This window comes from Ranitomeya variabilis, chromosome 4 (genome assembly GCF_051348905.1).
Source record: "Ranitomeya variabilis isolate aRanVar5 chromosome 4, aRanVar5.hap1, whole genome shotgun sequence".
In the NCBI taxonomy this organism is placed as follows: domain Eukaryota; kingdom Metazoa; phylum Chordata; class Amphibia; order Anura; family Dendrobatidae; genus Ranitomeya; species Ranitomeya variabilis.
The window spans coordinates 722,041,773-722,056,219 of NC_135235.1; the positions used below are offsets into that span (position 1 = coordinate 722,041,773).

The 14,447-nt window shown below is 53.6% G+C and overlaps 2 protein-coding genes across 4 annotated transcripts in view; both read right to left on the reverse strand.

The window, feature by feature from the left end:
* The window catches only part of LOC143766674 (uncharacterized), a 311,141-nt gene extending 309,083 nt beyond the window's left edge, over positions 1-2,058 (reverse strand). Inside the window, exon 1 of the mRNA XM_077254526.1 lies at positions 2,042-2,058. The gene's annotated coding sequence lies outside the window, so the exon portion shown is untranslated. The remainder of the gene's footprint in view (positions 1-2,041) is intronic.
* The window catches only part of LOC143766662 (uncharacterized), a 73,334-nt gene that overhangs the window by 27,234 nt on the left and 31,653 nt on the right, over positions 1-14,447 (reverse strand). Inside the window, exon 1 of one of the 3 annotated variants that reach the window (XM_077254497.1) lies at positions 7,339-7,647. The exons of 1 other annotated variant lie outside the window; for it this stretch is intronic. The gene's annotated coding sequence lies outside the window, so the exon portion shown is untranslated. Of the gene's footprint in view, positions 1-1,448; positions 1,552-7,338; positions 7,648-14,447 lie in introns of those variants that run through there. One more of the 3 variants, XM_077254499.1, reaches the window with a different exon arrangement.

A 14,447-nucleotide genomic window follows, 5' to 3' on the forward strand; every position in this document is an offset into this window, starting at 1 on the left:
AGAATAATGGAGCCTCCAGCACAGACCTCCACCTGCAGAGCCGCACTCCACATAGAGAATAATGGAGCCTCCAGCACCGACCTCCACCTGCAGAGCCGCACTCCACATAGAGAATAATGGGGCCTCCAGCACCGACCTCCACCCGCAGAGCCGCACTCCACATAGAGAATAATGGAGCCTCCAGCACCGACCTCCACCCGCAGAGCCGCACTCCACATAGAGAATAATGGAGCCTCCAGCACAGACCTCCACCCGCAGAGCCGCACTCCACATAGAGAATAATGGAGCCTCCAGCACCGACCTCCACCTGCAGAGCCGCACTCCACATAGAGAATAATGGAGCCTCCAGCACCGACCTCCACCTGCAGAGCCGCACTCCACATAGAGAATAATGGAGCCTCCAGCACCGACCTCCACCTGCAGAGCCGCACTCCACATAGAGAATAATGGAGCCTCCAGCACAGACCTCCACCTGCAGAGCCGCACACCACATAGAGAATAATGGAGCCTCCAGCACCGACCTCCACCCGCAGAGCCGCACTCCACATAGAGAATAATGGAGCCTCCAGCACCGACCTCCACCTGCAGAGCCGCACTCCACATAGAGAATAATGGAGCCTCCAGCACAGACCTCCACCCGCAGAGCCGCACTCCACATAGAGAATAATGGGGCCTCCAGCACCGACCTCCACCCGCAGAGCCGCACTCCACACAGAGAATAATGGAGCCTCCAGCACCGACCTCCACCTGCAGAGCCGCACTCCACATAGAGAATAATGGAGCCTCCAGCACAGACCTCCACCCGCAGAGCCGCACTCCACATAGAGAATAATGGAGCCTCCAGCACCGACCTCCACCTGCAGAGCCGCACTCCACATAGAGAATAATGGAGCCTCCAGCACCGACCTCCACCTGCAGAGCCGCACTCCACATAGAGAATAATGGAGCCTCCAGCACAGACCTCCACCCGCAGAGCCGCACTCCACATAGAGAATAATGGAGCCTCCAGCACCTACCTCCACCCGCACTCCACATAGAGAATAATGGAGCCTCCAGCACCGACCTCCACCCGCAGAGCCGCACTCCACATAGAGAATAATGGAGCCTCCAGCACCGACCTCCACCCGCAGAGCCGCACTCCACATAGAGAATAATGGAGCCTCCAGCACCGACCTCCACCCGCAGAGCCGCACTCCACATAGAGAATAATGGGGCCTCCAGCACCGACCTCCACCCGCAGAGCCGCACTCCACATAGAGAATAATGGAGCCTCCAGCACTGACCTCCACCCGCAGAGTCGCACTCCACATAGACAATAATGGAGTCTCCAGCACCGACCTCCACCCGCAGAGCCGCACTCCACATACAGAATAATGGGGCCTCCAGCACCGACCTCCACCCGCAGAGCCGCACTCCACATACAGAATAATGGAGCCTCCAGCACCGACCTCCACCAGCAGAGCTGCACTCCACATAGAGAATAATGGAGCCTCCAGCACCGACCTCCACCCGCAGAGCCGCACTCCACATAGAGAATAATGGAGCCTCCAGCACCGACCTCCACCCGCAGAGCCGCACTCCACATAGAGAATAATGGAGCCTCCAGCACCGACCTCCACCCGCAGAGCCACACTCCACAGAGAATAATGGAGAATCCAGCACCGACCTCCACCTGCAGAGCCGCACTCCACATAGAGAATATTGGAGCCTCCAGCACCGACCTCCACCCGCAGAGCCACATCCACATAGAGAATAATGGAGCCTCCAGCACCTACCTCCACCCGCACTCCACATAGAGAATAATGGGGCCTCCAGCACCGAGCTCCACCCGCAGAGCCGCACTCCACATAGAGAATAATGGAGCCTCCAGCACCGACCTCCACCCGCAGAGCCACATCCACATAGAGAATAATGGAGCCTCCAGCACCGACCTCCACCCGCAGAGCCACACTCCACATAGAGAATAATGGAGCCTCCAGCACCGACCTCCACCCGCAGAGCCGCACTCCACGTAGAGAGTAATGGAGCCTCCAGCACCGACCTCCACCCGCAGAGCCGCTCTCCTATAGAGAATAATGGAGCCTCCAGCACTGACCTCCACCCGCAGAGTCGCACTCCACATAGACAATAATGGAGTCTCCAGCACCGACCTCCACCCGCAGAGCCGCACTCCACATACAGAATAATGGGGCCTCCAGCACCGACCTCCACCCGCAGAGCCACACTCCACATAAAGAATAATGGAGCATCCAGCACATACCTCCACCTGCAGAGCCGCACTCCACATCTAATATATAATTGCCTAGAATACTACTTCCTGCAATTTGTGCCAACTTCCGTGGCTTTGTCCGGAGCTAATGTCCGGAGCTAATGTCCGGAGATAAGTGACGTCACCAGTGTCCTACACCCAGCCAGAGCACAGGGGCCCCAGGCAGAGCACAGGGGCCCCAGGCAGAGCACAGGGGCCCCAGGCAGCATATGGGGCCCCAGGCAGAGCACAGGGGCCCCAGGCAGCATATGGGGCCCCAGGCAGAGCACAGTGGCCCCAGGCAGAGCACACACCAAGCCCCGCCAACCAAATCGGAGGCCGAGGGGCCCCGCCAACCAAATCGGAGGCCGAGAGTCCCCGCCCACCAAATCGGAGGATAAGGGGCCCCGCCAACCAAATCGGAGGCCGAGGGGCCCCGCCAACCAAATCGAAGGCCGAGCGGCCCCGCCCACCAAAGCGGAGGCCGAGGGGCCCGGCCCCGCCCACCACATCGGAGGCCGAGGGTCCCCGCCCACCAAATCGGAGGCCGAGGGTCCCCGCCCACCAAATCGGAGGCCGAGGGGCCCCGCCCACCAAATCGGAGGCCGAGCGGCCCCGCCAACCAAATCGGAGGCCGAGCGGCCCCGCCAACCAAATCGGAGGCCGAGGGGCCCCGCCAACCAAATCGGAGGCCGAGGGTCCCCGCCCACCAAATCGGAGGATAAGGGGCCCCGCCCACCAAATCGGAGGATAAGGGGCCCCGCCCACCAAATCGGAGGCCGAGGGGCCCCACCAACCAAATCGGAGGCCGAGGAGCCCCGCCCACCAAATCGAAGGCCGAGCGGCCCCGCCCACCAAATCGAAGGCCGAGCGGCCCCGCCCACCAAAGCGGAGGCAGAGGGACCCCGCCCACCAAATCGGAGGCCGTGGGGCCCCGCCAACCAAAGCGGAGGCCGAGGGTCCCCGCCCACCAAATCGGAGGCAGAGGGGCCCCGCCCACCAAAGCGGAGGCCGAGGGTCCCCGCCCACCAAATCGGAGGTCGAGGGTCCCCGCCCACCAAATCGGAGGCCGAGGGTCCCCGCCCACCAAATCGGAGGCCGGTCCCCGCCCACCAAATCGGAGGCCGAGGGTCCCCACCCACCAAATCGGAGGACGAGGGGCCCCACCAACCAAATCGGAGGCCGAGGAGCCCCGCCCACCAAAAGTAAGTGCGGCCCCAAAAGTAAGTGCGCCCCCGGGTGCAAAAGTAAGTGCGCCCCCGGGTGCAAAAGTAAGTGCGCCCCCGGGTGCAAAAGTAAGTGCGCCCCCGGGTGCAAAAGTAAGCGCGCCCCCGGGTGCAAAAGTAAGCGCGCCCCCGGGTGCAAAAGTAAGCGCGCCCCCCAGTCCCGTGTGTGAAAAGTGCTGCTGTAAAGCTGGTAGCGCTGTTCAAGCACCATGTATTTCCTTCAGGAAATGCCCATCTAATATATAATTGCCTAGAATACTACTTCCTGCAATTTGTGCCAACTTCCGTGGCTTTGTCCGGAGCTAATGTCCGGAGCTAATGTCCGGAGCTAATGTCCGGAGCTAATGTCCGGAGATAAGTGACGTCACCAGTGTCCTACACCCAGGCAGAGCACAGGGGCCCCAGGCAGCATATGGGGCCCCAGGCAGAGCACAGTGGCCCCAGGCAGAGCACAGGGGCCCCAGGCAGCATATGGGGCCCCAGGCAGAGCACAGGGGCCCCAGGCAGCCTATGGGGCCCCAGGCAGAGCACAGGGGCCCCAGGCAGCATATGGGGCCCCAGGCAGAGCACAGGGGCCCCAGGCAGCATATGGGGCCCCAGGCAGAGCACAGTGGCCCCAGGCAGAGCACAGGGGCCCCAGGCAGAACATGGGGCCCCAGGCAGAGCACAGGGGCCCCAGGCAGAGCACAGGGGCCCCAGGCAGCATATGGGGCCCCAGGCAGCGCACAGGGGCCCCAGGCAGCATATGGGGCCCCAGGCAGAGCACAGTGGCCCCAGGCAGAACATGGGGCCCCAGGCAGAGCACAGGGGCCCCAGGCAGAGCACAGGGGCCCCAGGCAGCATATGGGGCCCCAGGCAGCATATGGGGCCCCAGGCAGCATATGGGGCCCCAGGCAGCATATGGGGCCCCAGGCAGAGCACAACGATATTTTGGACCACTGTGCGGTGTTTCAGACCCCCTGTGTGATGTCTGGGGCCCTGTTCTTAAGTATATTAAAGATTAAAGTAACGTATATTAAAGTATATTATAGATCAAATTTGACACGTTTATGAGCACCATTGAGTGATATACTCAAGAATGACAAAATTTTTCAACATTTTATGGTTTCAAACTGTAAACACTCAGAGTTTTTTTTACTTCAACCAGAAAACCTTAACGGTTCATAAAAAACTTGACTGTTCAGGATATGATAAAAGTCATAGTATTCTGAATCTTTAGGCCATGTGCACACGTTCAGTATTTTTCGCGTTTTTTTCGCGTTTTTTCGCTATAAAAACGTGATAAAAACGCGAAAAAAAACCGCTTACATATGCCTCCTATTATTTTAAGTGTATTCCGCATTTTTTGTGCAAATGTAGCCTTTTTTTCCGCGAAAAAAATCGCATCGTGGAAAAAAAAGCAACATGTTCATTAAAATGTGGAATTGCAGGGGATTCCGCACACCTGGGAGTCCATTGATCTGCTTACTTTCCGCACGGGGCTGTGCCCACGATGCGGGAAGTAAGCAGATTATGTGCGGTTGGTACCCAGGGTGGAGGAGAGGAGACTCTCCTCCACGCACTGGGCACCATATAAGTGGTCAAAAAATAAGAATTAAAATAAAAAACAGTCCTATACTCACCCTCGATGTCTTCCCGCCTCCACTGCACGCTGCCGTTCGGTTCCTGTAGCTGGTGTGCGGCGAAGGACCTTGCCGATGACGTCACTGTCCTGTGATTGGTCGTGAGCGGTCATGTGACCGCTCACGTGACCGTGACGTCACGGAAGGTCCTGTGCGCACAGACCAGCTATAGGAAGAGGAGCCGGACGCCGCTGAGGAGATGTCTGGGTGAGTATAAGCATTTTTTTATTTTTTTTATTATTTTTAAACATTCTATCTTTTACTATGGATGCGGCATAGGCTGCATCTATAGTAAAAAGTTGGTCACACTTGTCAAACGCTATGTTTGACAAGTGTGACCAACCTGTCAGTCAGTTTTCCAAGCGATAGCATTCTGCAAGCTAATTACGCTTGCAGAATGCTAAAAAAAGGCGAAAAAAACCGAAAAAAAACGCAAAAAAAAAAAAAATGCGGATTTCTTGCAGAAAATTTCCGGTTTTCTTCAGGAAATTTCTGCAAGAAATCCGCAACGTGTGCACATACCCTTTAACTTATAAAGATACCTTTACATGGGGTGATTATTGGTTCCAGAGAGGCTTTCGGCCGATAATCGTACACATGGCTGGTGACAGGACAATACAATATAAACGTTCAAAGGTAAACACTGATAACATTAAAATCTAATATATAATTGCCTAGAATACTACTTCCGGCAATTTGTGCCAACTTCCGTGGCTTTGTCCGGAGATAATGTCCGGAGATAAGTGACGTCACCAGCGTCCTACACCCGCTCAGGGTGGACAAAGATATATGCCTTCGTGGTGTGCGGCACTTTTCTGATTGGTTGCCGCCTGCCGCGAGCGACCAATCAGAAATGTGCCGTGCTGTCAAGAATTGTCAAGAGCTGGTGAGTGCAGCCATTTTTTGTTCTTTCTTACTATTATTTATTAATTGTATTATTCTTACATTTGAATAAATAAAGTATATGTGGATTCTAGACTCCCGATTCTTTAGAATCGGGCTGCTATCTAGTAGATAATAATGGAGCCTCCAGCACCGACCTCCACCCGCAGAGCCGCACTCCACATAGAGAATAATGGGACCTCCAGCACATCCCTCCACCCGCAGAGCCGCACTCCACATAGAGAATAATGGAGCCTCCAGCACTGACCTCCACCCGCAGAGCCGCACTCCACATAGAGAATAATGGAGCCTCCAGCACCGACCTCCACCCGCAGAGCCGCACTCCACATAGAGAATAATGGAGCCTCCAGCACTGACCTCCACCCGCAGAGCCGCACTCCACATAGAGAATAATGGAGCCTCCAGCACAGACCTCCACCCGCAGAGCCGCACTCCACATAGAGAATAATGGAGCCTCCAGCACCGACCTCCACCCGCAGAGCCGCACTCCACATAGAGAATAATGGAGCCTCCAGCACCGACCTCCACCCGCAGAGCCGTATTCCACATAGAGAATAATGGAGCCTCCAGCACAGACCTCCACCCGCAGAGCCGCACTCCACATAGAGAATAATGGAGCCTCCAGCACCGACCTCCACCGCAGAGCCGCACTCCACATAGAGAATAATGGGGCCTCCAGCACCGACCTCCACCCGCAGAGCCGCACTCCACATAGAGAATAATGGGGCCTCCAGCACCGACCTCCACCTGCAGAGCCGCACTCCACATAGAGAATAATGGGGCCTCCAGCACCGACCTCCACCCGCAGAGCCGCACTCCACATAGAGAATAATGGAGCCTCCAGCACCGACCTCCACCCGCAGAGCCGCACTCCACATAGAGAATAATGGGGCCTCCAGCACCGACCTCCACCCGCAGAGCCGCACTCCACATAGAGAATAATGGGGCCTCCAGCACCGACCTCCACCCGCAGAGCCGCACTCCACATAGAGAATAATGGGGCCTCCACCACCGACCTCCACCCGCAGAGCCGCACTCCACATAGAGAATAATGGGGCCTCCAGCACCGACCTCCACCCGCAGAGCCGCACTCCACATAGAGAATAATGGAGCCTCCAGCACCGACCTCCACCCGCAGAGCCGCACTGAGAATAATGGAGCCTCCAGCACCGACCTCCACCCGCAGAGCCGCACTCCACATAGAGAATAATGGGGCCTCCACCACCGACCTCCACCCGCAGAGCCGCACACCACATAGAGAATAATGGAGCCTCCAGCACCGACCTCCACCCGCAGAGCCACACTCCACATAGAGAATAATGGAGCCTCCAGCACCGACCTCCACCTGCAGAGCCGCACTCCACATAGAGAATAATGGAGCCTCCAGCACCGACCTCCACCCGCAGAGCCGCACTCCACATAGAGAATAATGGAGCCTCCAGCACCGACCTCCACCCGCAGAGCTGCACTCCACATAGAGAATAATGGGGCCTCCAGCACCGACCTCCACCCGCAGAGCCGCACTCCACATATATGGCTGCTCTGTGCGCACAGGACCTGTGATGATGTCACAGGAGGGGAGGAGTCAGGGGTCACATGACCAGGGGCCTCAGCGTATGCAGGACTCTGCTATGCTGGTTGTTATTCTTATGGCCAGGGCCGGCTCCAGGCTTTTGAGGGCCCCGGGTGAAAGAGTCTCAGTGGGCCCCCCTCTTTAACACATACCACGAATCATGATGCACAGATACAGCAGAGAAATATAGCACATCCAAGTAGCATATAACACAGCCACATAGTATATAACACAGCCACTAGTATATAGCAGCCACGTAGTATATTGCCCAGCCACGTAGTAAATAGCACAGCCACGAAGTAAATAGCACAGCCACGTAGTATATTGCCCAGACACGTAGTATATAGCACAGACACGTAGTATATAGCACAGACACATAGTATATTGCCCAGCCACGTAATATATTGCCCAGACACATAGTATATAGCACAGACACGTAGATATAACACAGACACATAGTATATTGCCCAGCCACGTAGTATATAACACTGCCCATGCAGTATAGAGCACAGTGATGTAGTATATTGCCCAGCCACGTAATATATACCACAGCCACGTGGTATATAGCACAGCCCACATAGTATATAGCAATGTGGGCACCATATCCGTTAAAAAAGAATTAAAATAAAAAATAGTTATATACTCACCCTGTTATGATCTGGTGACCTTGGAGCCGCATGAAACTTTCTCTGGAGTCGGTGGAACCTGTACTGACCGCAAATCCTGAACTAACACCGCAACTAGAAGTAGCCGTGGGGTGTGCTTAACATACCCTAGACACCTCGACACAGCCGGAGGACTAAATACCCCTATAGATGGAAATAGGAATGCTACCTTGCCTCAGAGCAGACCCCCAAAGGATAGGCAGCCCCCCACGAATAATGAATGTGAGTAGGAGAAGAATAGGCACACGCAGGTAGAAAACAGGATTTAGCAAAAGAGGCCACTCTAGCTAAATAGGAAAGGATAGGACAGATTACTAGGCGGTTAGTATTAAAACCCTTCCAAAAATATCCACAGCAGATAATACAAAAAGTTCCACAATCTAACTAAAGACATGGAATGTATATCTGCCACTCCAGAGAATCCAACAAGACTGAGAAAATACTGACACAATCTAAGCTGGGCAAGAAAACAATGAATAGCACTGAATTGTGAAGCACACAACATGTGTGCCACAGGAAAAAAAAAACAGACACTTATCTTTGCTGATTTGGCAGAAAGGCAGGAGGAACCAGGCAGAGGTCCTACACCTCCCAACAACAATTGGCAACTGGCAAGGACTAATGAATCCTGCACGCCTAAATACCCCAGTCAGAACTGCAATCAGCAGATACACCTGACCAGGACTGCAACTCAGGGGCAACTGCATTACCACCTACAACCACCGGAGGGAGCCCAAAAGCAGAATTCACAACATCACGCATGGACCGGTCACCGAAGCGTCGCGAGGAGCGGGAAAGGCCTGGGCTGGATCCGGGGGCCAAAGAAGGGTGAGTATATAATGATTTTTTTATTTTAATTATTTTTAACATTAGATCTTTTTACTATTGATGCTATTGATAGGCAGCATCAATAGTAAAAAGTTGGTTACACCGGGTTAATAGCAGCGTTAACGGAGTGCGTTACACCGCAGCATAACGCGGTCCGTTACCGCTGCCATTAACCCTGTGTGAGCACTGACTGGAGGGGAATATGGAGGGGTCTCTGATGGCAGGGGAGTGGCCATTTCGCCACCGGACTGTGCCAGTCACTGATTGGTCGTGGCCGGACAGACGGAAGTGACCCTTAGACAATTATATAGTAGATATATATGTGTGTGTGGACATGTAATGTTACATAACATCTCTACAAGGTGAGCCTGTTCAGCAGCTATAAATCCTGATGAGCCCCCTCCAGAGAACAGAGAAGGATAAGACTTCTGTGCCCCATCAGCCCCCTGACAGGACACCACAGCTCCATTCTGAAGACTGAAGTTATCAGATGTAAATCCAATGAATCTTGAGAGGAGGCTGCTGGTCCTGTCAGGGGGCAGGTTGGGCTCAACACTCATGCTTCTCTGCAGGAGGTGAAGGGGGAAGGGGCACTCAGCTCTGCTCTTTTCATGATACAGATGGGTCAGACTCAGGACATAGCAGCTGCTGTTATGATTGATGCTGTCAATGAGCACAGTAGCCGACTCACTGAGGATGGTCGGCTGCAGGGACTGGACTAGAGCCTGTCAGGACACCGTCCATACACTTAAACTAGTGATGGGCAGTCCGGCTCTTTTTGGTGATCTGGCTCATTCGGCTCCGCTCACCATAAAGAGCCGGCTCTTTCGGCTCACGAACCGGCTCTTTTTTTAAATAAAATACATTTTACACTGTCATCGTTCCAGGTCTTTGCCTGTAAAGTGACAGCCTCATTATACACCTGTAGAAGTATCGAGTGAAGCAGTACAGACTGTTTTTTAGCATTGCTGTTTCCTTTCCACAGATTGTTAGCTCTTGTGAACAGAGCCCGTGCTACTCAGTTGTAGTCTTAACCTGTATTACTTTGTAATATGTGGCGTTTTTTTACATGTCCTTTCTGAATTAGTAAGTGCTGTGATCTGTGTTTGTGCTGTATAAGATTATAATTTGTAAAATAAAGGCATGTTACACACACTGTATACACACACACTGGATGCACACTGTAGACACACACACACATACTGTACACACACTGTACACACACACTGTATACACACACTGTATACACACACATTGTATACACACACATTGTATACACACTGTACACAAACACATTGTATACACACTGTACACACACAGAGTACACACACTGTATACACACACACTGTACAGCAAAGTGGTAGTGTGAAAGCAGCCCCACTCGCGCAGCCCCTAACCAGGAGCCCCCATGATATACACATGCTCCCAATACATTGTATTACCATTAGCACGCTATAACATAGGGCACCAGCCCCTCTAGTGTGGCCGCTCACTGTATGACAGCACAGCAGGCAGAGTCTACATTATGTCTGCGTACTGCCATACAGTGTCATCACTTTCCCATACAGCACATCCCTTGCTTCCGAGCATGCTCAGTCCCGCATACCGGATCCCTGCACATGGAAGCACACGGATCCGTGTTGTCCTGGATCCGTGCTCCATGGTAATTCCAGACGTGTAGCCATGGATCCGTCCGTGACCCTGTGCTGCGTGTTTTTCAGACGACACAAAACCAACAAGTTGTGTTTTTGTGTGTCTGGTAAAATATGCAGACACTCGGATCTGTGGGAAAACGGTGACAACTAGATGCACACGCAAGTCCCATCTGTCACCACTGAAAGTCAATGGAGATGAAAACGGATCCGTGTGCAGCCATTGTCACACAGATTGTGAAATATTCAAGTGTGAAACCAGCGTAACTATATAATGAATGGAGCTGTACTAGATCTCTCCACAGGTTCTGCCTAAAATCACTTTAACTTAGGCTGCTTTCACACTAGCATCGGCACGGGGCTGTCACTATGCGTCGGCCCAACGTGCCGACGCGCGTTGTGAAAAAAATGCCCGACGTGGGCAGCGGAAGCAGTCTTATGACGCTTCTGCTGCCCCATTGTAAGGTCCGGGAAGGAGGGGGCGGAGATTTGGCCGCGCATGCGCGGTCGGAAATGGTGGACTCGACGCACAAAAAAACGTTACATGTAACGTTTTTTTGTGCCGACGGTCCGCCAAAACACAACGCAACCGTCGCACGACGTGTGGCCATACATCGCAATGCGTCGCTAATGTTAGTCTATGGTGAAAAAACGCATCCTGCAGACAACTTTGCAGGATGCGTTTTTCTCCTAAACGACGCATTGCGACGTATTCAAAACGACGCTAGTGTGAAAGTAGCCTTAGCCTCAGCAGCAACAACTGACGTCGCCCATCCTCCTCCCTGTATGTTCCTGTCCTGAATCCTCCTCAGTCCTGACTAATACTATGATAACAATCTACTGAGTCCTCCTCCTATACACACATATATGTATCTGCCATGGATGAGGCCAGTATATCTTTATTTGGGACTAAGGTAAGGGTACCGTCTCACAGTGGCACTTTGATCGCTACGACAGTACGATCCGTGACGTTCCAGCGATATCCATACGATATCGCTGTGTCTGACACGCAGCAGCGATCAGGGACCCCGCTGAGAATCGTACGTCATAGCAGATCGATTGGAACTTTATTTCGTCGCTGTATCTCCCGCTGTCATCGTTGGATCGGTGTGTGTGACACCGATCCAACGATGCGTTCGCTTGTAACCAGGGTAAACATTGGGTTACTAAGCGCAGGGCCACGCTTAGTAACCCGATGTTTACCCTGGTTACCATCGTAAAAGTTAAAAAACAAACAGTACATACTCACATTTGCGTCCCCCGGCGTCCGCTTCCTGCACTGACTGAGCGCCGGCCGTAAAGTGAAAGCACAGCACAGCGGTGACGTCACCGCTCTGCTGTTAGGGCTGGCGCTCAGTCAGTGCAGGGAAGCGGACGGCGGGGGACGCGAATGTATGTACTGTTTGTTTTTTTTACTTTTACGATGGTAACCAGGGTAAACATCGGGTTACTAAGCGCGGCCCTGTGCTTAGCAACCCGATGTTTACCCTGGTTACCCGGGGACCTCGGCATCGTTGGTCGCTGGAGAGCGGTCTGTGTGACAGCTCTCCAGCGACCACACAACGACTTACCAACGATCACGGCCAGGTCGTATCGCTGGTCGTGATCGTTGGTAAATCGTTATGTGAGACGGTACCCTAACTCACATCCATTCCTGACTCCAGCACTGAAGGACGGTGTAACACTAATGCTTTCAGACTGGGGGCACTTAAGGGTTAACAATAGGAAGCCCTGACCTGTGCTTGTCCCACCAATTCTCCAGTACTCACATGTATCTGCTTCTCTCCTGACTTCTCCTCCCACATGAGTCACAGTCAGGCTTCACTACCCTGAACCTGATAAGCTGCAGGCGCCAGACAAGGAAGGAAAAAAAAAAAAAAAAGACTCGGCTCACTCACGCTGCAGAGTCGACTCCTTTCGTTCACAGCAGGGAGCCGGCTCTTTGTATCGGCTTGTTCACGAACAACACATCATTAACTTAAACCACACAGCTCAGACAACACTCATCGGGGGAACTGCTCTCCTCCATGACTCACTCCTGAGTCCTCACAGTCCTGACTGTGACGGGAGAATACTGTAGCATACCTCCCAACTTTTGAAGATGGGAAAGAGGGACAAAGTTAGCGGCGCGCGAAGCGCGCCGCGGCAAATTTTAGGCCACGCCTCTGACCACACCCATTCATAATTAGTCACACCCATATCCACGTCCCAACTACACCCATTTAGCACTGCTGATCACACTGTTTCATATACAATAGTTATAAACAAAAAAATATGGCCACACAGTGCTCCATACTGTATAATGACCGCACATGACGCTCCATACTGTATAATGGCCACACATGACGCTCCATACTGTATAATGGCCACACATGACGCTCCATACTGTATAATGGCCACACATGACGCTCCATACTGTATAATGGCCGCACATGACGCTCCATACTGTATAATGACCGCACATGATGCTCCATACTGTATAATGACCGCACATGATGCTCCATACTGTATAATGACCGCACATGATGCTCCATACTGTATAATGACCGCACATGATGCCCCATACCGTATAATGGCCGCACATGATGCTCCATACTGTATAATGGCCACAGTTCTCCATACTGTATAATGACATACAGGCACGCAGCTCACACACACACGCTCACACACATGCACACGCACACAGCTCACACACACGGCCCACACACACGCAGCACACACACAGCTCACACACGCACGCAGCTCACACACATGCAGCATCACACACACAGTATCACACATACACACGCAGCATCACAAACGCAGCTCACAAACACATGCAGCTTTGACACAAATGCATCACATACGCAGCCTTCACACACACACCCATCACACACACACGCAGTCATCACACACACACACGCAGTCATCACACACACACACGCAGCCATCACACACACACACACACGCAGCCATCACACATACACACGCAGCCATCACACACACACACCCAGCCATCACACACACGCAGCCATCACACACACACACCCAGCCATCACACACACACACCCAGCCATCACACACACACACACCCAGCCATCACACACACACACACCCAGCCATCACACACACACCCAGCCATCACACACACACACCCACAGCCAGGTTGGCACTAGGAGGGTGCTGGCTGGCACTGTTAGAGGTGTTACAGTGCTACCTGTGGATGGAGAGGTGCATGGACACACTGCACTATCTGGTTTGCAGGCTTCTCCCTGCCGCCCCTTATCCGCCATACACAATGCATGCCGGTGTGTGCCGGTAATGATGACCGCCTCCCTCCCCCTCACACGCCGCTGCCGCCTCCGAGTGACACAAGGACCAGACTCTGCGCCTCAGCATCGGGTACCACAGATTCCCGCACATGCGCGTTGCGGTGCGTGGTGGGGGAGACACCAGGCTGGAGTCGGCGCCGCCCACGCAGCTGGTCCCTCCTTCCCCGATCTCCTGGCCCAGATTTACTAAACAAAGGCTGCAGAGTGTGATCATGCCGGCCGCTTACGTCACTGACCCCGCCCGGAGTGCGGGACTAGTCCTAATCGTCTCTACGTCCCGGAAGTGGGCGGGGCTTCACCGGCGGCCGCAAATTCGGGATTTTAAATGCCAGAAGCGGGACAGCGGGACCCCGGTGCCAAAGCGGGACTGTCCCGCTGAAATCGGGACGGTTGGGAGGTATGCTGTAGTAATGCGCTCA